We start from the raw sequence: 21,348 nt of genomic DNA, 5'->3' as shown, positions 1-21,348 counted from the left end.
TTTTCGTTTTGTTGAGAATGGCGTCACTGGTTGCACCCGCATTCGCCCACGCATGTCACATGTGTGCGAAAACGTTTGCTCCTCTTTACGCAAAATCGCACGCAGCCGGTAGGATTCGAACCTACGCTCCCAGAGGGAATCTGATTTCGAGTCAGACGCCTTAACCACTCGGCCACGACTGCCGTTAGCGCGGTGTTCTCCCGACACATGCAACTGCTACCGTATAAAACGCTGTGGTGTCAGAAAACGGCGTAGCTGCATTATTTTCCGTAGCGTTTCCACCGCTACCAGACGAATCGCTACCAAAGTATTAAAATTTCCGCCCGGACAGGGACTTGAACCCTGGACCCTTAGGTTAAAAGCCTAATGCTCTACCGACTGAGCTATCCGGGCTCACACAAGGCTGCAAAATCTCCTACGATGCACAACTATACATTGACTCATGTCCTTTACTGTTGTGCAATCGCTGCATGGGGCCGTTACTAATAAAACGTCGCCTAAATGCTGTCTACAAACTTATCGCGCTAAGCCCGTAACACACTATCGAAGACTGCTGACACACGATGCAACAACAAATTGCACCAGTTGTTACGTCTCATACGTTGGAGCAGAGAATTTACGTGTTTTGTCGACACTCACTGGGCAATTGGAAAATTCACAAGCATTTCGAATGCAATGTTTCCCACGCTTTCGCTCATTTCACGGTTCCGTTGAAGACGTTCTTCACCACCTGACACAGAAAAAGGAATGCAGTCGGTAGGATATTTTTAATTCTTTTGCTTCTAAGGGAGTTAGTTATCTAGTAAGTTCCTCTTGTGGCATGCAATAGACAACCAGAACAGCTACAGGAGAGAGTCATTTTTGTTGTCAGCGGTAGTTGCATTATCACAAACGCAGAGTAATTCCATTGGCGTCGCATCAAAACGAGTACCTGCCGAAACCCGGGATCGAACCAGGGACCTTTAGATCTTCAGTCTAACGCTCTCCCAACTGAGCTATTTCGGCTGACGGCGAAGGTTGCCATTTGCATGTGTTCGTTCACTTCTGCCTCGTTGCCAATTTCACAGTCACCTTCGTCTGATAAGACACAGGGACGCTGAAGGGCGAGCAGCCGATGCAGTGAAGTTCCACACACATTTCTTCAGCTTCCGTCATCGTAACAAGCAAACATGTCGACTCGATTCGTGTGATATTGAATTCGCTGACTTGACGTGACGCCACGCTGACGCTAGAAAACCCGTGCTATATCGATGCCAGGGGCAACTCGTGTGCAGAGAACGAGACACAAGAAGGAGTGAGCCTCTCCACCATATGAGAGGCAGTATCTAGCAGATACACATGGTAAAACATTCGACTTGCGTTAGCTCATAAATTGCTACACGTCATCGTCTGCAAGCTAAAATGGACACATCTGCACTGCCCAGTGAGGCGACACTTGTACTAACACCTGGTGGACGGCTGTGAGACGAGGAGATGAGCTGCGGCTTCTGGGCGCGACTGTAACGCTGCGCCCTCGATCAAATAACACTGCACATTGCTGGTGACCCACGTGTTTAGTAGTGACGCAACTGCTAGGATGCAGCTCAACGTCCGCCTTTTGAGAGCGAGAAAATTTTCGCAGTCGGCAGGACTCGAACCTACGCTCCCAGAGGGAATCTGATTTCAAGTCAGACGCCTTAACCACTCGGCCACGACTGCCGGTGGCGGAAGCGACTCCCGACAAGTCAAACCGCCATCTTTAGAAGCAATCTGATGGCAGAAAACGGCGTGGCCTCACTCTTTGCTGTAGGGTTTCCATTAGCCGTTACGAAAGTGTACTAATTTTCGCCCAGACAGGGACTTGAACCCAGGACCCTTCGGTTGAAAACCTAACGCTCTACCGACTCAGCTATGCGGGCCCACGCACGAGCATTATCGTACAGCTGCGTGGTGTGCGAGTGTTTCGCATGTCGTAATTGCTGGCTTATGGCTCCAATGGCGACTTCACCGACTTCCCACTGACGCACCGCTGACGCTAGTTTTCTGTCGTCTTAAAACGATGGACATACCTCCAAGCAGCTGCGAGATCTTGAGAAAAGAAAAAAAAAAAAAAAACGCTGCACTACTGCTTTTGCCGCACTCGAATGATTGAAATTGCGATTCTTAAAAAGAAAATGAAATTTTCGAGCACATCTGTGTACTCACCATCTCAGCGACGGCTTTCTGCAGTCCCAGCGTCAGTGCGAGGTTAACCGATAGGCACAGTAAGCAGCGGTCGTCGCGAAAACTCAGTATTCTTAAAACGGAAATTTTCGTCTTGTTGAGAATGGCGTCACTGGTTGCACCCGCATTCGCCCACGCATGTCACATGTGTGCGAAAACGTTTGCTCCTCTTTACGCAAAATCGCACGCAGCCGGTAGGATTCGAACCTACGCTCCCAGAGGGAATCTGATTTCGAGTCAGACGCCTTAACCACTCGGCCACGACTGCCGTTAGCGCGGTGTTCTCCCGACACATGCAACTGCTACCGTATAAAACGCTGTGGTGTCAGAAAACGGCGTAGCTGCATTATTTTCCGTAGCGTTTCCACCGCTACCAGACGAATCGCTACCAAAGTATTAAAATTTCCGCCCGGACAGGGACTTGAACCCTGGACCCTTAGGTTAAAAGCCTAATGCTCTACCGACTGAGCTATCCGGGCTCACACAAGGCTGCAAAATCTCCTACGATGCACAACTATACATTGACTCATGTCCTTTACTGTTGTGCAATCGCTGCATGGGGCCGTTACTAATAAAACGTCGCCTAAATGCTGTCTACAAACTTATCGCGCTAAGCCCGTAACACACTATCGAAGACTGCTGACACACGATGCAACAACAAATTGCACCAGTTGTTACGTCTCATACGTTGGAGCAGAGAATTTACGTGTTTTGTCGACACTCACTGGGCAATTGGAAAATTCACAAGCATTTCGAATGCAATGTTTCCCACGCTTTCGCTCATTTCACGGTTCCGTTGAAGACGTTCTTCACCACCTGACACAGAAAAAGGAATGCAGTCGGTAGGATATTTTTAATTCTTTTGCTTCTAAGGGAGTTAGTTATCTAGTAAGTTCCTCTTGTGGCATGCAATAGACAACCAGAACAGCTACAGGAGAGAGTCATTTTTGTTGTCAGCGGTAGTTGCATTATCACAAACGCAGAGTAATTCCATTGGCGTCGCATCAAAACGAGTACCTGCCGAAACCCGGGATCGAACCATGGACCTTTAGATCTTCAGTCTAACGCTCTCCCAACTGAGCTATTTCGGCTGACGGCGAAGGTTGCCATTTGCATGTGTTCGTTCACTTCTGCCTCGTTGCCAATTTCACAGTCACCTTCGTCTGATAAGACACAGGGACGCTGAAGGGCGAGCAGCCGATGCAGTGAAGTTCCACACACATTTCTTCAGCTTCCGTCATCGTAACAAGCAAACATGTCGACTCGATTCGTGTGATATTGAATTCGCTGACTTGACGTGACGCCACGCTGACGCTAGAAAACCCGTGCTATATCGATGCCAGGGGCAACTCGTGTGCAGAGAACGAGACACAAGAAGGAGTGAGCCTCTCCACCATATGAGAGGCAGTATCTAGCAGATACACATGGTAAAACATTCGACTTGCGTTAGCTCATAAATTGCTACACGTCATCGTCTGCAAGCTAAAATGGACACATCTGCACTGCCCAGTGAGGCGACACTTGTACTAACACCTGGTGGACGGCTGTGAGACGAGGAGATGAGCTGCGGCTTCTGGGCGCGACTGTAACGCTGCGCCCTCGATCAAATAACACTGCACATTGCTGGTGACCCACGTGTTTAGTAGTGACGCAACTGCTAGGATGCAGCTCAACGTCCGCCTTTTGAGAGCGAGAAAATTTTCGCAGTCGGCAGGACTCGAACCTACGCTCCCAGAGGGAATCTGATTTCAAGTCAGACGCCTTAACCACTCGGCCACGACTGCCGGTGGCGGAAGCGACTCCCGACAAGTCAAACCGCCATCTTTAGAAGCAATATGATGGCAGAAAACGGCGTGGCCTCACTCTTTGCTGTAGGGTTTCCATTAGCCGTTACGAAAGTGTACTAATTTTCGCCCAGACAGGGACTTGAACCCAGGACCCTTCGGTTGAAAACCTAACGCTCTACCGACTCAGCTATGCGGGCCCACGCACGAGCATTATCGTACAGCTGCGTGGTGTGCGAGTGTTTCGCATGTCGTAATTGCTGGCTTATGGCTCCAATGGCGACTTCACCGACTTCCCACTGACGCACCGCTGACGCTAGTTTTCTGTCGTCTTAAAACGATGGACATACCTCCAAGCAGCTGCGAGATCTTAAGAAAAGAAAAAAAAAAAAAACGCTGCACTACTGCTTTTGCCGCACTCGAATGATTGAAATTGCGATTCTTAAAAAGAAAATGAAATTTTCGAGCACATCTGTGTACTCACCATCTCAGCGACGGCTTTCTGCAGTCCCAGCGTCAGTGCGAGGTTAACCGATAGGCACAGTAAGCAGCGGTCGTCGCGAAAACTCAGTATTCTTAAAACGGAAATTTTCGTCTTGTTGAGAATGGCGTCACTGGTTGCACCCGCATTCGCCCACGCATGTCACATGTGTGCGAAAACGTTTGCTCCTCTTTACGCAAAATCGCACGCAGCCGGTAGGATTCGAACCTACGCTCCCAGAGGGAATCTGATTTCGAGTCAGACGCCTTAACCACTCGGCCACGACTGCCGTTAGCGCGGTGTTCTCCCGACACATGCAACTGCTACCGTATAAAACGCTGTGGTGTCAGAAAACGGCGTAGCTGCATTATTTTCCGTAGCGTTTCCACCGCTACCAGACGAATCGCTACCAAAGTATTAAAATTTCCGCCCGGACAGGGACTTGAACCCTGGACCCTTAGGTTAAAAGCCTAATGCTCTACCGACTGAGCTATCCGGGCTCACACAAGGCTGCAAAATCTCCTACGATGCACAACTATACATTGACTCATGTCCTTTACTGTTGTGCAATCGCTGCATGGGGCCGTTACTAATAAAACGTCGCCTAAATGCTGTCTACAAACTTATCGCGCTAAGCCCGTAACACACTATCGAAGACTGCTGACACACGATGCAACAACAAATTGCACCAGTTGTTACGTCTCATACGTTGGAGCAGAGAATTTACGTGTTTTGTCGACACTCACTGGGCAATTGGAAAATTCACAAGCATTTCGAATGCAATGTTTCCCACGCTTTCGCTCATTTCACGGTTCCGTTGAAGACGTTCTTCACCACCTGACACAGAAAAAGGAATGCAGTCGGTAGGATATTTTTAATTCTTTTGCTTCTAAGGGAGTTAGTTATCTAGTAAGTTCCTCTTGTGGCATGCAATAGACAACCAGAACAGCTACAGGAGAGAGTCATTTTTGTTGTCAGCGGTAGTTGCATTATCACAAACGCAGAGTAATTCCATTGGCGTCGCATCAAAACGAGTACCTGCCGAAACCCGGGATCGAACCAGGGACCTTTAGATCTTCAGTCTAACGCTCTCCCAACTGAGCTATTTCGGCTGACGGCGAAGGTTGCCATTTGCATGTGTTCGTTCACTTCTGCCTCGTTGCCAATTTCACAGTCACCTTCGTCTGATAAGACACAGGGACGCTGAAGGGCGAGCAGCCGATGCAGTGAAGTTCCACACACATTTCTTCAGCTTCCGTCATCGTAACAAGCAAACATGTCGACTCGATTCGTGTGATATTGAATTCGCTGACTTGACGTGACGCCACGCTGACGCTAGAAAACCCGTGCTATATCGATGCCAGGGGCAACTCGTGTGCAGAGAACGAGACACAAGAAGGAGTGAGCCTCTCCACCATATGAGAGGCAGTATCTAGCAGATACACATGGTAAAACATTCGACTTGCGTTAGCTCATAAATTGCTACACGTCATCGTCTGCAAGCTAAAATGGACACATCTGCACTGCCCAGTGAGGCGACACTTGTACTAACACCTGGTGGACGGCTGTGAGACGAGGAGATGAGCTGCGGCTTCTGGGCGCGACTGTAACGCTGCGCCCTCGATCAAATAACACTGCACATTGCTGGTGACCCACGTGTTTAGTAGTGACGCAACTGCTAGGATGCAGCTCAACGTCCGCCTTTTGAGAGCGAGAAAATTTTCGCAGTCGGCAGGACTCGAACCTACGCTCCCAGAGGGAATCTGATTTCAAGTCAGACGCCTTAACCACTCGGCCACGACTGCCGGTGGCGGAAGCGACTCCCGACAAGTCAAACCGCCATCTTTAGAAGCAATATGATGGCAGAAAACGGCGTGGCCTCACTCTTTGCTGTAGGGTTTCCATTAGCCGTTACGAAAGTGTACTAATTTTCGCCCAGACAGGGACTTGAACCCAGGACCCTTCGGTTGAAAACCTAACGCTCTACCGACTCAGCTATGCGGGCCCACGCACGAGCATTATCGTACAGCTGCGTGGTGTGCGAGTGTTTCGCATGTCGTAATTGCTGGCTTATGGCTCCAATGGCGACTTCACCGACTTCCCACTGACGCACCGCTGACGCTAGTTTTCTGTCGTCTTAAAACGATGGACATACCTCCAAGCAGCTGCGAGATCTTAAGAAAAGAAAAAAAAAAAAACGCTGCACTACTGCTTTTGCCGCACTCGAATGATTGAAATTGCGATTCTTAAAAAGAAAATGAAATTTTCGAGCACATCTGTGTACTCACCATCTCAGCGACGGCTTTCTGCAGTCCCAGCGTCAGTGCGAGGTTAACCGATAGGCACAGTAAGCAGCGGTCGTCGCGAAAACTCAGTATTCTTAAAACGGAAATTTTCGTCTTGTTGAGAATGGCGTCACTGGTTGCACCCGCATTCGCCCACGCATGTCACATGTGTGCGAAAACGTTTGCTCCTCTTTACGCAAAATCGCACGCAGCCGGTAGGATTCGAACCTACGCTCCCAGAGGGAATCTGATTTCGAGTCAGACGCCTTAACCACTCGGCCACGACTGCCGTTAGCGCGGTGTTCTCCCGACACATGCAACTGCTACCGTATAAAACGCTGTGGTGTCAGAAAACGGCGTAGCTGCATTATTTTCCGTAGCGTTTCCACCGCTACCAGACGAATCGCTACCAAAGTATTAAAATTTCCGCCCGGACAGGGACTTGAACCCTGGACCCTTAGGTTAAAAGCCTAATGCTCTACCGACTGAGCTATCCGGGCTCACACAAGGCTGCAAAATCTCCTACGATGCACAACTATACATTGACTCATGTCCTTTACTGTTGTGCAATCGCTGCATGGGGCCGTTACTAATAAAACGTCGCCTAAATGCTGTCTACAAACTTATCGCGCTAAGCCCGTAACACACTATCGAAGACTGCTGACACACGATGCAACAACAAATTGCACCAGTTGTTACGTCTCATACGTTGGAGCAGAGAATTTACGTGTTTTGTCGACACTCACTGGGCAATTGGAAAATTCACAAGCATTTCGAATGCAATGTTTCCCACGCTTTCGCTCATTTCACGGTTCCGTTGAAGACGTTCTTCACCACCTGACACAGAAAAAGGAATGCAGTCGGTAGGATATTTTTAATTCTTTTGCTTCTAAGGGAGTTAGTTATCTAGTAAGTTCCTCTTGTGGCATGCAATAGACAACCAGAACAGCTACAGGAGAGAGTCATTTTTGTTGTCAGCGGTAGTTGCATTATCACAAACGCAGAGTAATTCCATTGGCGTCGCATCAAAACGAGTACCTGCCGAAACCCGGGATCGAACCATGGACCTTTAGATCTTCAGTCTAACGCTCTCCCAACTGAGCTATTTCGGCTGACGGCGAAGGTTGCCATTTGCATGTGTTCGTTCACTTCTGCCTCGTTGCCAATTTCACAGTCACCTTCGTCTGATAAGACACAGGGACGCTGAAGGGCGAGCAGCCGATGCAGTGAAGTTCCACACACATTTCTTCAGCTTCCGTCATCGTAACAAGCAAACATGTCGACTCGATTCGTGTGATATTGAATTCGCTGACTTGACGTGACGCCACGCTGACGCTAGAAAACCCGTGCTATATCGATGCCAGGGGCAACTCGTGTGCAGAGAACGAGACACAAGAAGGAGTGAGCCTCTCCACCATATGAGAGGCAGTATCTAGCAGATACACATGGTAAAACATTCGACTTGCGTTAGCTCATAAATTGCTACACGTCATCGTCTGCAAGCTAAAATGGACACATCTGCACTGCCCAGTGAGGCGACACTTGTACTAACACCTGGTGGACGGCTGTGAGACGAGGAGATGAGCTGCGGCTTCTGGGCGCGACTGTAACGCTGCGCCCTCGATCAAATAACACTGCACATTGCTGGTGACCCACGTGTTTAGTAGTGACGCAACTGCTAGGATGCAGCTCAACGTCCGCCTTTTGAGAGCGAGAAAATTTTCGCAGTCGGCAGGACTCGAACCTACGCTCCCAGAGGGAATCTGATTTCAAGTCAGACGCCTTAACCACTCGGCCACGACTGCCGGTGGCGGAAGCGACTCCCGACAAGTCAAACCGCCATCTTTAGAAGCAATATGATGGCAGAAAACGGCGTGGCCTCACTCTTTGCTGTAGGGTTTCCATTAGCCGTTACGAAAGTGTACTAATTTTCGCCCAGACAGGGACTTGAACCCAGGACCCTTCGGTTGAAAACCTAACGCTCTACCGACTCAGCTATGCGGGCCCACGCACGAGCATTATCGTACAGCTGCGTGGTGTGCGAGTGTTTCGCATGTCGTAATTGCTGGCTTATGGCTCCAATGGCGACTTCACCGACTTCCCACTGACGCACCGCTGACGCTAGTTTTCTGTCGTCTTAAAACGATGGACATACCTCCAAGCAGCTGCGAGATCTTAAGAAAAGAAAAAAAAAAAAACGCTGCACTACTGCTTTTGCCGCACTCGAATGATTGAAATTGCGATTCTTAAAAAGAAAATGAAATTTTCGAGCACATCTGTGTACTCACCATCTCAGCGACGGCTTTCTGCAGTCCCAGCGTCAGTGCGAGGTTAACCGATAGGCACAGTAAGCAGCGGTCGTCGCGAAAACTCAGTATTCTTAAAACGGAAATTTTCGTCTTGTTGAGAATGGCGTCACTGGTTGCACCCGCATTCGCCCACGCATGTCACATGTGTGCGAAAACGTTTGCTCCTCTTTACGCAAAATCGCACGCAGCCGGTAGGATTCGAACCTACGCTCCCAGAGGGAATCTGATTTCGAGTCAGACGCCTTAACCACTCGGCCACGACTGCCGTTAGCGCGGTGTTCTCCCGACACATGCAACTGCTACCGTATAAAACGCTGTGGTGTCAGAAAACGGCGTAGCTGCATTATTTTCCGTAGCGTTTCCACCGCTACCAGACGAATCGCTACCAAAGTATTAAAATTTCCGCCCGGACAGGGACTTGAACCCTGGACCCTTAGGTTAAAAGCCTAATGCTCTACCGACTGAGCTATCCGGGCTCACGCAAGGCTGCAAAATCTCCTACGATGCACAACTATACATTGACTCATGTCCTTTACTGTTGTGCAATCGCTGCATGGGGCCGTTACTAATAAAACGTCGCCTAAATGCTGTCTACAAACTTATCGCGCTAAGCCCGTAACACACTATCGAAGACTGCTGACACACGATGCAACAACAAATTGCACCAGTTGTTACGTCTCATACGTTGGAGCAGAGAATTTACGTGTTTTGTCGACACTCACTGGGCAATTGGAAAATTCACAAGCATTTCGAATGCAATGTTTCCCACGCTTTCGCTCATTTCACGGTTCCGTTGAAGACGTTCTTCACCACCTGACACAGAAAAAGGAATGCAGTCGGTAGGATATTTTTAATTCTTTTGCTTCTAAGGGAGTTAGTTATCTAGTAAGTTCCTCTTGTGGCATGCAATAGACAACCAGAACAGCTACAGGAGAGAGTCATTTTTGTTGTCAGCGGTAGTTGCATTATCACAAACGCAGAGTAATTCCATTGGCGTCGCATCAAAACGAGTACCTGCCGAAACCCGGGATCGAACCAGGGACCTTTAGATCTTCAGTCTAACGCTCTCCCAACTGAGCTATTTCGGCTGACGGCGAAGGTTGCCATTTGCATGTGTTCGTTCACTTCTGCCTCGTTGCCAATTTCACAGTCACCTTCGTCTGATAAGACACAGGGACGCTGAAGGGCGAGCAGCCGATGCAGTGAAGTTCCACACACATTTCTTCAGCTTCCGTCATCGTAACAAGCAAACATGTCGACTCGATTCGTGTGATATTGAATTCGCTGACTTGACGTGACGCCACGCTGACGCTAGAAAACCCGTGCTATATCGATGCCAGGGGCAACTCGTGTGCAGAGAACGAGACACAAGAAGGAGTGAGCCTCTCCACCATATGAGAGGCAGTATCTAGCAGATACACATGGTAAAACATTCGACTTGCGTTAGCTCATAAATTGCTACACGTCATCGTCTGCAAGCTAAAATGGACACATCTGCACTGCCCAGTGAGGCGACACTTGTACTAACACCTGGTGGACGGCTGTGAGACGAGGAGATGAGCTGCGGCTTCAGGGCGCGACTGTAACGCTGCGCCCTCGATCAAATAACACTGCACATTGCTGGTGACCCACGTGTTTAGTAGTGACGCAACTGCTAGGATGCAGCTCAACGTCCGCCTTTTGAGAGCGAGAAAATTTTCGCAGTCGGCAGGACTCGAACCTACGCTCCCAGAGGGAATCTGATTTCAAGTCAGACGCCTTAACCACTCGGCCACGACTGCCGGTGGCGGAAGCGACTCCCGACAAGTCAAACCGCCATCTTTAGAAGCAATATGATGGCAGAAAACGGCGTGGCCTCTCTCTTTGCTGTAGGGTTTCCATTAGCCGTTACGAAAGTGTACTAATTTTCGCCCAGACAGGGACTTGAACCCAGGACCCTTCGGTTGAAAACCTAACGCTCTACCGACTCAGCTATGCGGGCCCACGCACGAGCATTATCGTACAGCTGCGTGGTGTGCGAGTGTTTCGCATGTCGTAATTGCTGGCTTATGGCTCCAATGGCGACTTCACCGACTTCCCACTGACGCACCGCTGACGCTAGTTTTCTGTCGTCTTAAAACGATGGACATACCTCCAAGCAGCTGCGAGATCTTGAGAAAAGAAAAAAAAAAAAAAAACGCTGCACTACTGCTTTTGCCGCACTCGAATGATTGAAATTGCGATTCTTAAAAAGAAAATGAAATTTTCGAGCACATCTGTGTACTCACCATCTCAGCGACGGCTTTCTGCAGTCCCAGCGTCAGTGCGAGGTTAACCGATAGGCACAGTAAGCAGCGGTCGTCGCGAAAACTCAGTATTCTTAAAACGGAAATTTTCGTCTTGTTGAGAATGGCGTCACTGGTTGCACCCGCATTCGCCCACGCATGTCACATGTGTGCGAAAACGTTTGCTCCTCTTTACGCAAAATCGCACGCAGCCGGTAGGATTCGAACCTACGCTCCCAGAGGGAATCTGATTTCGAGTCAGACGCCTTAACCACTCGGCCACGACTGCCGTTAGCGCGGTGTTCTCCCGACACATGCAACTGCTACCGTATAAAACGCTGTGGTGTCAGAAAAAGGCGTAGCTGCATTATTTTCCGTAGCGTTTCCACCGCTACCAGACGAATCGCTACCAAAGTATTAAAATTTCCGCCCGGACAGGGACTTGAACCCTGGACCCTTAGGTTAAAAGCCTAATGCTCTACCGACTGAGCTATCCGGGCTCACACAAGGCTGCAAAATCTCCTACGATGCACAACTATACATTGACTCATGTCCTTTACTGTTGTGCAATCGCTGCATGGGGCCGTTACTAATAAAACGTCGCCTAAATGCTGTCTACAAACTTATCGCGCTAAGCCCGTAACACACTATCGAAGACTGCTGACACACGATGCAACAACAAATTGCACCAGTTGTTACGTCTCATACGTTGGAGCAGAGAATTTACGTGTTTTGTCGACACTCACTGGGCAATTGGAAAATTCACAAGCATTTCGAATGCAATGTTTCCCACGCTTTCGCTCATTTCACGGTTCCGTTGAAGACGTTCTTCACCACCTGACACAGAAAAAGGAATGCAGTCGGTAGGATATTTTTAATTCTTTTGCTTCTAAGGGAGTTAGTTATCTAGTAAGTTCCTCTTGTGGCATGCAATAGACAACCAGAACAGCTACAGGAGAGAGTCATTTTTGTTGTCAGCGGTAGTTGCATTATCACAAACGCAGAGTAATTCCATTGGCGTCGCATCAAAACGAGTACCTGCCGAAACCCGGAATCGAACCAGGGACCTTTAGATCTTCAGTCTAACGCTCTCCCAACTGAGCTATTTCGGCTGACGGCGAAGGTTGCCATTTGCATGTGTTCGTTCACTTCTGCCTCGTTGCCAATTTCACAGTCACCTTCGTCTGATAAGACACAGGGACGCTGAAGGGCGAGCAGCCGATGCAGTGAAGTTCCACACACATTTCTTCAGCTTCCGTCATCGTAACAAGCAAACATGTCGACTCGATTCGTGTGATATTGAATTCGCTGACTTGACGTGACGCCACGCTGACGCTAGAAAACCCGTGCTATATCGATGCCAGGGGCAACTCGTGTGCAGAGAACGAGACACAAGAAGGAGTGAGCCTCTCCACCATATGAGAGGCAGTATCTAGCAGATACACATGGTAAAACATTCGACTTGCGTTAGCTCATAAATTGCTACACGTCATCGTCTGCAAGCTAAAATGGACACATCTGCACTGCCCAGTGAGGCGACACTTGTACTAACACCTGGTGGACGGCTGTGAGACGAGGAGATGAGCTGCGGCTTCTGGGCGCGACTGTAACGCTGCGCCCTCGATCAAATAACACTGCACATTGCTGGTGACCCACGTGTTTAGTAGTGACGCAACTGCTAGGATGCAGCTCAACGTCCGCCTTTTGAGAGCGAGAAAATTTTCGCAGTCGGCAGGACTCGAACCTACGCTCCCAGAGGGAATCTGATTTCAAGTCAGACGCCTTAACCACTCGGCCACGACTGCCGGTGGCGGAAGCGACTCCCGACAAGTCAAACCGCCATCTTTAGAAGCAATCTGATGGCAGAAAGCGGCGTGGCCTCACTCTTTGCTGTAGGGTTTCCATTAGCCGTTACGAAAGTGTACTAATTTTCGCCCAGACAGGGACTTGAACCCAGGACCCTTCGGTTGAAAACCTAACGCTCTACCGACTCAGCTATGCGGGCCCACGCACGAGCATTATCGTACAGCTGCGTGGTGTGCGAGTGTTTCGCATGTCGTAATTGCTGGCTTATGGCTCCAATGGCGACTTCACCGACTTCCCACTGACGCACCGCTGACGCTAGTTTTCTGTCGTCTTAAAACGATGGACATACCTCCAAGCAGCTGCGAGATCTTGAGAAAAGAAAAAAAAAAAAAAACGCTGCACTACTGCTTTTGCCGCACTCGAATGATTGAAATTGCGATTCTTAAAAAGAAAATGAAATTTTCGAGCACATCTGTGTACTCACCATCTCAGCGACGGCTTTCTGCAGTCCCAGCGTCAGTGCGAGGTTAACCGATAGGCACAGTAAGCAGCGGTCGTCGCGAAAACTCAGTATTCTTAAAACGGAAATTTTCGTCTTGTTGAGAATGGCGTCACTGGTTGCACCCGCATTCGCCCACGCATGTCACATGTGTGCGAAAACGTTTGCTCCTCTTTACGCAAAATCGCACGCAGCCGGTAGGATTCGAACCTACGCTCCCAGAGGGAATCTGATTTCGAGTCAGACGCCTTAACCACTCGGCCACGACTGCCGTTAGCGCGGTGTTCTCCCGACACATGCAACTGCTACCGTATAAAACGCTGTGGTGTCAGAAAACGGCGTAGCTGCATTATTTTCCGTAGCGTTTCCACCGCTACCAGACGAATCGCTACCAAAGTATTAAAATTTCCGCCCGGACAGGGACTTGAACCCTGGACCCTTAGGTTAAAAGCCTAATGCTCTACCGACTGAGCTATCCGGGCTCACACAAGGCTGCAAAATCTCCTACGATGCACAACTATACATTGACTCATGTCCTTTACTGTTGTGCAATCGCTGCATGGGGCCGTTACTAATAAAACGTCGCCTAAATGCTGTCTACAAACTTATCGCGCTAAGCCCGTAACACACTATCGAAGACTGCTGACACACGATGCAACAACAAATTGCACCAGTTGTTACGTCTCATACGTTGGAGCAGAGAATTTACGTGTTTTGTCGACACTCACTGGGCAATTGGAAAATTCACAAGCATTTCGAATGCAATGTTTCCCACGCTTTCGCTCATTTCACGGTTCCGTTGAAGACGTTCTTCACCACCTGACACAGAAAAAGGAATGCAGTCGGTAGGATATTTTTAATTCTTTTGCTTCTAAGGGAGTTAGTTATCTAGTAAGTTCCTCTTGTGGCATGCAATAGACAACCAGAACAGCTACAGGAGAGAGTCATTTTTGTTGTCAGCGGTAGTTGCATTATCACAAACGCAGAGTAATTCCATTGGCGTCGCATCAAAACGAGTACCTGCCGAAACCCGGGATCGAACCATGGACCTTTAGATCTTCAGTCTAACGCTCTCCCAACTGAGCTATTTCGGCTGACGGCGAAGGTTGCCATTTGCATGTGTTCGTTCACTTCTGCCTCGTTGCCAATTTCACAGTCACCTTCGTCTGATAAGACACAGGGACGCTGAAGGGCGAGCAGCCGATGCAGTGAAGTTCCACACACATTTCTTCAGCTTCCGTCATCGTAACAAGCAAACATGTCGACTCGATTCGTGTGATATTGAATTCGCTGACTTGACGTGACGCCACGCTGACGCTAGAAAACCCGTGCTATATCGATGCCAGGGGCAACTCGTGTGCAGAGAACGAGACACAAGAAGGAGTGAGCCTCTCCACCATATGAGAGGCAGTATCTAGCAGATACACATGGTAAAACATTCGACTTGCGTTAGCTCATAAATTGCTACACGTCATCGTCTGCAAGCTAAAATGGACACATCTGCACTGCCCAGTGAGGCGACACTTGTACTAACACCTGGTGGACGGCTGTGAGACGAGGAGATGAGCTGCGGCTTCTGGGCGCGACTGTAACGCTGCGCCCTCGATCAAATAACACTGCACATTGCTGGTGACCCACGTGTTTAGTAGTGACGCAACTGCTAGGATGCAGCTCAACGTCCGCCTTTTGAGAGCGAGAAAATTTTCGCAGTCGGCAGGACTCGAACCTACGCTCCCAGAGGGAATCTGATTTCAAGTCAGACGCCTTAACCACTCGGCCACGACTGCCGGTGGCGGAAGCGACTCCCGACAAGTCAAACCGCCATCTTTAGAAGCAATCTGATGGCAGAAAACGGCGTGGCCTCACTCTTTGCTGTAGGGTTTCCATTAGCCGTTACGAAAGTGTACTAATTTTCGCCCAGACAGGGACTTGAACCCAGGACCCTTCGGTTGAAAACCTAACGCTCTACCGACTCAGCTATGCGGGCCCACGCACGAGCATTATCGTACAGCTGCGTGGTGTGCGAGTGTTTCGCATGTCGTAATTGCTGGCTTATGGCTCCAATGGCGACTTCACCGACTTCCCACTGACGCACCGCTGACGCTAGTTTTCTGTCGTCTTAAAACGATGGACATACCTCCAAGCAGCTGCGAGATCTTAAGAAAAGAAAAAAAAAAAAAAACGCTGCACTACTGCTTTTGCCGCACTCGAATGATTGAAATTGCGATTCTTAAAAAGAAAATGAAATTTTCGAGCACATCTGTGTACTCACCATCTCAGCGACGGCTTTCTGCACTCCCAGCGTCAGTGCGAGGTTAACCGATAGGCACAGTAAGCAGCGGTCGTCGCGAAAACTCAGTATTCTTAAAACGGAAATTTTCGTCTTGTTGAGAATGGCGTCACTGGTTGCACCCGCATTCGCCCACGCATGTCACATGTGTGCGAAAACGTTTGCTCCTCTTTACGCAAAATCGCACGCAGCCGGTAGGATTCGAACCTACGCTCCCAGAGGGAATCTGATTTCGAGTCAGACGCCTTAACCACTCGGCCACGACTGCCGTTAGCGCGGTGTTCTCCCGACACATGCAACTGCTACCGTATAAAACGCTGTGGTGTCAGAAAACGGCGTAGCTGCATTATTTTCCGTAGCGTTTCCACCGCTACCAGACGAATCGCTACCAAAGTATTAAAATTTCCGCCCGGACAGGGACTTGAACCCTGGACCCTTAGGTTAAAAGCCTAATGCTCTACCGACTGAGCTATCCGGGCTCACACAAGGCTGCAAAATCTCCTACGATGCACAACTATACATTGACTCATGTCCTTTACTGTTGTGCAATCGCTGCATGGGGCCGTTACTAATAAAACGTCGCCTAAATGCTGTCTACAAACTTATCGCGCTAAGCCCGTAACACACTATCGAAGACTGCTGACACACGATGCAACAACAAATTGCACCAGTTGTTACGTCTCATACGTTGGAGCAGAGAATTTACGTGTTTTGTCGACACTCACTGGGCAATTGGAAAATTCACAAGCATTTCGAATGCAATGTTTCCCACGCTTTCGCTCATTTCACGGTTCCGTTGAAGACGTTCTTCACCACCTGACACAGAAAAAGGAATGCAGTCGGTAGGATATTTTTAATTCTTTTGCTTCTAAGGGAGTTAGTTATCTAGTAAGTTCCTCTTGTGGCATGCAATAGACAACCAGAACAGCTACAGGAGAGAGTCATTTTTGTTGTCAGCGGTAGTTGCATTATCACAAACGCAGAGTAATTCCATTGGCGTCGCATCAAAACGAGTACCTGCCGAAACCCGGGATCGAACCATGGACCTTTAGATCTTCAGTCTAACGCTCTCCCAACTGAGCTATTTCGGCTGACGGCGAAGGTTGCCATTTGCATGTGTTCGTTCACTTCTGCCTCGTTGCCAATTTCACAGTCACCTTCGTCTGATAAGACACAGGGACGCTGAAGGGCGAGCAGCCGATGCAGTGAAGTTCCACACACATTTCTTCAGCTTCCGTCATCGTAACAAGCAAACATGTCGACTCGATTCGTGTGATATTGAATTCGCTGACTTGACGTGACGCCACGCTGACGCTAGAAAACCCGTGCTATATCGATGCCAGGGGCAACTCGTGTGCAGAGAACGAGACACAAGAAGGAGTGAGCCTCTCCACCATATGAGAGGCAGTATCTAGCAGATACACATGGTAAAACATTCGACTTGCGTTAGCTCATAAATTGCTACACGTCATCGTCTGCAAGCTAAAATGGACACATCTGCACTGCCCAGTGAGGCGACACTTGTACTAACACCTGGTGGACGGCTGTGAGACGAGGAGATGAGCTGCGGCTTCTGGGCGCGACTGTAACGCTGCGCCCTCGATCAAATAACACTGCACATTGCTGGTGACCCACGTGTTTAGTAGTGACGCAACTGCTAGGATGCAGCTCAACGTCCGCCTTTTGAGAGCGAGAAAATTTTCGCAGTCGGCAGGACTCGAACCTACGCTCCCAGAGGGAATCTGATTTCAAGTCAGACGCCTTAACCACTCGGCCACGACTGCCGGTGGCGGAAGCGACTCCCGACAAGTCAAACCGCCATCTTTAGAAGCAATCTGATGGCAGAAAACGGCGTGGCCTCACTCTTTGCTGTAGGGTTTCCATTAGCCGTTACGAAAGTGTACTAATTTTCGCCCAGACAGGGACTTGAACCCAGGACCCTTCGGTTGAAAACCTAACGCTCTACCGACTCAGCTATGCGGGCCCACGCACGAGCATTATCGTACAGCTGCGTGGTGTGCGAGTGTTTCGCATGTCGTAATTGCTGGCTTATGGCTCCAATGGCGACTTCACCGACTTCCCACTGACGCACCGCTGACGCTAGTTTTCTGTCGTCTTAAAACGATGGACATACCTCCAAGCAGCTGCGAGATCTTAAGAAAAGAAAAAAAAAAAAAAACGCTGCACTACTGCTTTTGCCGCACTCGAATGATTGAAATTGCGATTCTTAAAAAGAAAATGAAATTTTCGAGCACATCTGTGTACTCACCATCTCAGCGACGGCTTTCTGCACTCCCAGCGTCAGTGCGAGGTTAACCGATAGGCACAGTAAGCAGCGGTCGTCGCGAAAACTCAGTATTCTTAAAACGGAAATTTTCGTCTTGTTGAGAATGGCGTCACTGGTTGCACCCGCATTCGCCCACGCATGTCACATGTGTGCGAAAACGTTTGCTCCTCTTTACGCAAAATCGCACGCAGCCGGTAGGATTCGAACCTACGCTCCCAGAGGGAATCTGATTTCGAGTCAGACGCCTTAACCACTCGGCCACGACTGCCGTTAGCGCGGTGTTCTCCCGACACATGCAACTGCTACCGTATAAAACGCTGTGGTGTCAGAAAACGGCGTAGCTGCATTATTTTCCGTAGCGTTTCCACCGCTACCAGACGAATCGCTACCAAAGTATTAAAATTTCCGCCCGGACAGGGACTTGAACCCTGGACCCTTAGGTTAAAAGCCTAATGCTCTACCGACTGAGCTATCCGGGCTCACACAAGGCTGCAAAATCTCCTACGATGCACAACTATACATTGACTCATGTCCTTTACTGTTGTGCAATCGCTGCATGGGGCCGTTACTAATAAAACGTCGCCTAAATGCTGTCTACAAACTTATCGCGCTAAGCCCGTAACACACTATCGAAGACTGCTGACACACGATGCAACAACAAATTGCACCAGTTGTTACGTCTCATACGTTGGAGCAGAGAATTTACGTGTTTTGTCGACACTCACTGGGCAATTGGAAAATTCACAAGCATTTCGAATGCAATGTTTCCCACGCTTTCGCTCATTTCACGGTTCCGTTGAAGACGTTCTTCACCACCTGACACAGAAAAAGGAATGCAGTCGGTAGGATATTTTTAATTCTTTTGCTTCTAAGGGAGTTAGTTATCTAGTAAGTTCCTCTTGTGGCATGCAATAGACAACCAGAACAGCTACAGGAGAGAGTCATTTTTGTTGTCAGCGGTAGTTGCATTATCACAAACGCAGAGTAATTCCATTGGCGTCGCATCAAAACGAGTACCTGCCGAAACCCGGGATCGAACCATGGACCTTTAGATCTTCAGTCTAACGCTCTCCCAACTGAGCTATTTCGGCTGACGGCGAAGGTTGCCATTTGCATGTGTTCGTTCACTTCTGCCTCGTTGCCAATTTCACAGTCACCTTCGTCTGATAAGACACAGGGACGCTGAAGGGCGAGCAGCCGATGCAGTGAAGTTCCACACACATTTCTTCAGCTTCCGTCATCGTAACAAGCAAACATGTCGACTCGATTCGTGTGATATTGAATTCGCTGACTTGACGTGACGCCACGCTGACGCTAGAAAACCCGTGCTATATCGATGCCAGGGGCAACTCGTGTGCAGAGAACGAGACACAAGAAGGAGTGAGCCTCTCCACCATATGAGAGGCAGTATCTAGCAGATACACATGGTAAAACATTCGACTTGCGTTAGCTCATAAATTGCTACACGTCATCGTCTGCAAGCTAAAATGGACACATCTGCACTGCCCAGTGAGGCGACACTTGTACTAACACCTGGTGGACGGCTGTGAGACGAGGAGATGAGCTGCGGCTTCTGGGCGCGACTGTAACGCTGCGCCCTCGATCAAATAACACTGCACATTGCTGGTGACCCACGTGTTTAGTAGTGACGCAACTGCTAGGATGCAGCTCAACGTCCGCCTTTTGAGAGCGAGAAAATTTTCGCAGTCGGCAGGACTCGAACCTACGCTCCCAGAGGGAATCTGATTTCAAGTCAGACGCCTTAACCACTCGGCCACGACTGCCGGTGGCGGAAGCGACTCCCGACAAGTCAAACCGCCATCTTTAGAAGCAATCTGATGGCAGAAAACGGCGTGGCCTCACTCTTTGCTGTAGGGTTTCCATTAGCCGTTACGAAAGTGTACTAATTTTCGCCCAGACAGGGACTTGAACCCAGGACCCTTCGGTTGAAAACCTAACGCTCTACCGACTCAGCTATGCGGGCCCACGCACGAGCATTATCGTACAGCTGCGTGGTGTGCGAGTGTTTCGCATGTCGTAATTGCTGGCTTATGGCTCCAATGGCGACTTCACCGACTTCCCACTGACGCACCGCTGACGCTAGTTTTCTGTCGTCTTAAAACGATGGACATACCTCCAAGCAGCTGCGAGATCTTAAGAAAAGAAAAAAAAAAAAAAACGCTGCACTACTGCTTTTGCCGCACTCGAATGATTGAAATTGCGATTCTTAAAAAGAAAATGAAATTTTCGAGCACATCTGTGTACTCACCATCTCAGCGACGGCTTTCTGCACTCCCAGCGTCAGTGCGAGGTTAACCGATAGGCACAGTAAGCAGCGGTCGTCGCGAAAACTCAGTATTCTTAAAACGGAAATTTTCGTCTTGTTGAGAATGGCGTCACTGGTTGCACCCGCATTCGCCCACGCATGTCACATGTGTGCGAAAACGTTTGCTCCTCTTTACGCAAAATCGCACGCAGCCGGTAGGATTCGAACCTACGCTCCCAGAGGGAATCTGATTTCGAGTCAGACGCCTTAACCACTCGGCCACGACTGCCGTTAGCGCGGTGTTCTCCCGACACATGCAACTGCTACCGTATAAAACGCTGTGGTGTCAGAAAACGGCGTAGCTGCATTATTTTCCGTAGCGTTTCCACCGCTACCAGACGAATCGCTACCAAAGTATTAAAATTTCCGCCCGGACAGGGACTTGAACCCTGGACCCTTAGGTTAAAAGCCTAATGCTCTACCGACTGAGCTATCCGGGCTCACACAAGGCTGCAAAATCTCCTACGATGCACAACTATACATTGACTCATGTCCTTTACTGTTGTGCAATCGCTGCATGGGGCCGTTACTAATAAAACGTCGCCTAAATGCTGTCTACAAACTTATCGCGCTAAGCCCGTAACACACTATCGAAGACTGCTGACACACGATGCAACAACAAATTGCACCAGTTGTTACGTCTCATACGTTGGAGCAGAGAATTTACGTGTTTTGTCGACACTCACTGGGCAATTGGAAAATTCACAAGCATTTCGAATGCAATGTTTCCCACGCTTTCGCTCATTTCACGGTTCCGTTGAAGACGTTCTTCACCACCTGACACAGAAAAAGGAATGCAGTCGGTAGGATATTTT

The 21,348-nt window shown here is 49.2% G+C and overlaps 38 non-coding genes across 38 annotated transcripts; all 38 read right to left on the bottom strand.

Moving 5' to 3' along the window:
- Positions 1 to 100: 100 nt before the first annotated feature.
- On the bottom strand, positions 101 to 182 carry Trnas-cga (transfer RNA serine (anticodon CGA)). Its single transcript has one exon. It is a non-coding gene; the product is annotated as a tRNA-Ser (tRNA).
- A 138-nt stretch (positions 183 to 320) lies between these two features.
- On the bottom strand, positions 321 to 393 carry Trnak-uuu (transfer RNA lysine (anticodon UUU)). The gene has a single exon. It is a non-coding gene; the product is annotated as a tRNA-Lys (tRNA).
- A 539-nt stretch (positions 394 to 932) lies between these two features.
- Trnaf-gaa (transfer RNA phenylalanine (anticodon GAA)) lies at positions 933 to 1,005 on the bottom strand. Its single transcript has one exon. It is a non-coding gene; the product is annotated as a tRNA-Phe (tRNA).
- A 611-nt stretch (positions 1,006 to 1,616) lies between these two features.
- On the bottom strand, positions 1,617 to 1,698 carry Trnas-uga (transfer RNA serine (anticodon UGA)). The gene has a single exon. It is a non-coding gene; the product is annotated as a tRNA-Ser (tRNA).
- A 690-nt stretch (positions 1,699 to 2,388) lies between these two features.
- On the bottom strand, positions 2,389 to 2,470 carry Trnas-cga (transfer RNA serine (anticodon CGA)). Its single transcript has one exon. It is a non-coding gene; the product is annotated as a tRNA-Ser (tRNA).
- A 138-nt stretch (positions 2,471 to 2,608) lies between these two features.
- On the bottom strand, positions 2,609 to 2,681 carry Trnak-uuu (transfer RNA lysine (anticodon UUU)). The gene has a single exon. It is a non-coding gene; the product is annotated as a tRNA-Lys (tRNA).
- A 539-nt stretch (positions 2,682 to 3,220) lies between these two features.
- Positions 3,221 to 3,293, bottom strand: Trnaf-gaa (transfer RNA phenylalanine (anticodon GAA)). The gene has a single exon. It is a non-coding gene; the product is annotated as a tRNA-Phe (tRNA).
- Positions 3,294 to 3,904: 611 nt separating this feature from the next.
- Positions 3,905 to 3,986, bottom strand: Trnas-uga (transfer RNA serine (anticodon UGA)). Its single transcript has one exon. It is a non-coding gene; the product is annotated as a tRNA-Ser (tRNA).
- A 688-nt stretch (positions 3,987 to 4,674) lies between these two features.
- Positions 4,675 to 4,756, bottom strand: Trnas-cga (transfer RNA serine (anticodon CGA)). Its single transcript has one exon. It is a non-coding gene; the product is annotated as a tRNA-Ser (tRNA).
- A 138-nt stretch (positions 4,757 to 4,894) lies between these two features.
- Positions 4,895 to 4,967, bottom strand: Trnak-uuu (transfer RNA lysine (anticodon UUU)). Its single transcript has one exon. It is a non-coding gene; the product is annotated as a tRNA-Lys (tRNA).
- A 539-nt stretch (positions 4,968 to 5,506) lies between these two features.
- Positions 5,507 to 5,579, bottom strand: Trnaf-gaa (transfer RNA phenylalanine (anticodon GAA)). Its single transcript has one exon. It is a non-coding gene; the product is annotated as a tRNA-Phe (tRNA).
- A 611-nt stretch (positions 5,580 to 6,190) lies between these two features.
- Trnas-uga (transfer RNA serine (anticodon UGA)) lies at positions 6,191 to 6,272 on the bottom strand. The gene has a single exon. It is a non-coding gene; the product is annotated as a tRNA-Ser (tRNA).
- A 687-nt stretch (positions 6,273 to 6,959) lies between these two features.
- On the bottom strand, positions 6,960 to 7,041 carry Trnas-cga (transfer RNA serine (anticodon CGA)). The gene has a single exon. It is a non-coding gene; the product is annotated as a tRNA-Ser (tRNA).
- A 138-nt stretch (positions 7,042 to 7,179) lies between these two features.
- Trnak-uuu (transfer RNA lysine (anticodon UUU)) lies at positions 7,180 to 7,252 on the bottom strand. Its single transcript has one exon. It is a non-coding gene; the product is annotated as a tRNA-Lys (tRNA).
- Positions 7,253 to 7,791: 539 nt separating this feature from the next.
- Trnaf-gaa (transfer RNA phenylalanine (anticodon GAA)) lies at positions 7,792 to 7,864 on the bottom strand. Its single transcript has one exon. It is a non-coding gene; the product is annotated as a tRNA-Phe (tRNA).
- Positions 7,865 to 8,475: 611 nt separating this feature from the next.
- Trnas-uga (transfer RNA serine (anticodon UGA)) lies at positions 8,476 to 8,557 on the bottom strand. Its single transcript has one exon. It is a non-coding gene; the product is annotated as a tRNA-Ser (tRNA).
- Positions 8,558 to 9,244: 687 nt separating this feature from the next.
- Trnas-cga (transfer RNA serine (anticodon CGA)) lies at positions 9,245 to 9,326 on the bottom strand. Its single transcript has one exon. It is a non-coding gene; the product is annotated as a tRNA-Ser (tRNA).
- A 138-nt stretch (positions 9,327 to 9,464) lies between these two features.
- Positions 9,465 to 9,537, bottom strand: Trnak-uuu (transfer RNA lysine (anticodon UUU)). Its single transcript has one exon. It is a non-coding gene; the product is annotated as a tRNA-Lys (tRNA).
- A 539-nt stretch (positions 9,538 to 10,076) lies between these two features.
- Trnaf-gaa (transfer RNA phenylalanine (anticodon GAA)) lies at positions 10,077 to 10,149 on the bottom strand. The gene has a single exon. It is a non-coding gene; the product is annotated as a tRNA-Phe (tRNA).
- Positions 10,150 to 10,760: 611 nt separating this feature from the next.
- Trnas-uga (transfer RNA serine (anticodon UGA)) lies at positions 10,761 to 10,842 on the bottom strand. The gene has a single exon. It is a non-coding gene; the product is annotated as a tRNA-Ser (tRNA).
- Positions 10,843 to 11,532: 690 nt separating this feature from the next.
- Positions 11,533 to 11,614, bottom strand: Trnas-cga (transfer RNA serine (anticodon CGA)). The gene has a single exon. It is a non-coding gene; the product is annotated as a tRNA-Ser (tRNA).
- Positions 11,615 to 11,752: 138 nt separating this feature from the next.
- Positions 11,753 to 11,825, bottom strand: Trnak-uuu (transfer RNA lysine (anticodon UUU)). Its single transcript has one exon. It is a non-coding gene; the product is annotated as a tRNA-Lys (tRNA).
- A 539-nt stretch (positions 11,826 to 12,364) lies between these two features.
- On the bottom strand, positions 12,365 to 12,437 carry Trnaf-gaa (transfer RNA phenylalanine (anticodon GAA)). Its single transcript has one exon. It is a non-coding gene; the product is annotated as a tRNA-Phe (tRNA).
- A 611-nt stretch (positions 12,438 to 13,048) lies between these two features.
- Trnas-uga (transfer RNA serine (anticodon UGA)) lies at positions 13,049 to 13,130 on the bottom strand. The gene has a single exon. It is a non-coding gene; the product is annotated as a tRNA-Ser (tRNA).
- A 689-nt stretch (positions 13,131 to 13,819) lies between these two features.
- Trnas-cga (transfer RNA serine (anticodon CGA)) lies at positions 13,820 to 13,901 on the bottom strand. The gene has a single exon. It is a non-coding gene; the product is annotated as a tRNA-Ser (tRNA).
- Positions 13,902 to 14,039: 138 nt separating this feature from the next.
- On the bottom strand, positions 14,040 to 14,112 carry Trnak-uuu (transfer RNA lysine (anticodon UUU)). The gene has a single exon. It is a non-coding gene; the product is annotated as a tRNA-Lys (tRNA).
- Positions 14,113 to 14,651: 539 nt separating this feature from the next.
- On the bottom strand, positions 14,652 to 14,724 carry Trnaf-gaa (transfer RNA phenylalanine (anticodon GAA)). Its single transcript has one exon. It is a non-coding gene; the product is annotated as a tRNA-Phe (tRNA).
- Positions 14,725 to 15,335: 611 nt separating this feature from the next.
- Positions 15,336 to 15,417, bottom strand: Trnas-uga (transfer RNA serine (anticodon UGA)). Its single transcript has one exon. It is a non-coding gene; the product is annotated as a tRNA-Ser (tRNA).
- A 689-nt stretch (positions 15,418 to 16,106) lies between these two features.
- Positions 16,107 to 16,188, bottom strand: Trnas-cga (transfer RNA serine (anticodon CGA)). The gene has a single exon. It is a non-coding gene; the product is annotated as a tRNA-Ser (tRNA).
- A 138-nt stretch (positions 16,189 to 16,326) lies between these two features.
- Positions 16,327 to 16,399, bottom strand: Trnak-uuu (transfer RNA lysine (anticodon UUU)). The gene has a single exon. It is a non-coding gene; the product is annotated as a tRNA-Lys (tRNA).
- Positions 16,400 to 16,938: 539 nt separating this feature from the next.
- Trnaf-gaa (transfer RNA phenylalanine (anticodon GAA)) lies at positions 16,939 to 17,011 on the bottom strand. Its single transcript has one exon. It is a non-coding gene; the product is annotated as a tRNA-Phe (tRNA).
- Positions 17,012 to 17,622: 611 nt separating this feature from the next.
- On the bottom strand, positions 17,623 to 17,704 carry Trnas-uga (transfer RNA serine (anticodon UGA)). The gene has a single exon. It is a non-coding gene; the product is annotated as a tRNA-Ser (tRNA).
- A 689-nt stretch (positions 17,705 to 18,393) lies between these two features.
- Trnas-cga (transfer RNA serine (anticodon CGA)) lies at positions 18,394 to 18,475 on the bottom strand. The gene has a single exon. It is a non-coding gene; the product is annotated as a tRNA-Ser (tRNA).
- A 138-nt stretch (positions 18,476 to 18,613) lies between these two features.
- Positions 18,614 to 18,686, bottom strand: Trnak-uuu (transfer RNA lysine (anticodon UUU)). The gene has a single exon. It is a non-coding gene; the product is annotated as a tRNA-Lys (tRNA).
- A 539-nt stretch (positions 18,687 to 19,225) lies between these two features.
- Positions 19,226 to 19,298, bottom strand: Trnaf-gaa (transfer RNA phenylalanine (anticodon GAA)). The gene has a single exon. It is a non-coding gene; the product is annotated as a tRNA-Phe (tRNA).
- A 611-nt stretch (positions 19,299 to 19,909) lies between these two features.
- On the bottom strand, positions 19,910 to 19,991 carry Trnas-uga (transfer RNA serine (anticodon UGA)). Its single transcript has one exon. It is a non-coding gene; the product is annotated as a tRNA-Ser (tRNA).
- A 689-nt stretch (positions 19,992 to 20,680) lies between these two features.
- Trnas-cga (transfer RNA serine (anticodon CGA)) lies at positions 20,681 to 20,762 on the bottom strand. Its single transcript has one exon. It is a non-coding gene; the product is annotated as a tRNA-Ser (tRNA).
- A 138-nt stretch (positions 20,763 to 20,900) lies between these two features.
- On the bottom strand, positions 20,901 to 20,973 carry Trnak-uuu (transfer RNA lysine (anticodon UUU)). Its single transcript has one exon. It is a non-coding gene; the product is annotated as a tRNA-Lys (tRNA).
- Between the last annotated feature and the right edge of the window lie 375 nt (positions 20,974 to 21,348).

This window comes from Schistocerca cancellata, unplaced genomic scaffold (genome assembly GCF_023864275.1).
Source record: "Schistocerca cancellata isolate TAMUIC-IGC-003103 unplaced genomic scaffold, iqSchCanc2.1 HiC_scaffold_356, whole genome shotgun sequence".
Classification (NCBI taxonomy): Eukaryota; Metazoa; Arthropoda; class Insecta; order Orthoptera; family Acrididae; genus Schistocerca; species Schistocerca cancellata.
The sequence above is the reverse complement of the archived record's forward strand: the minus strand, read 5'-3'. Positions and strand labels throughout refer to the sequence as shown.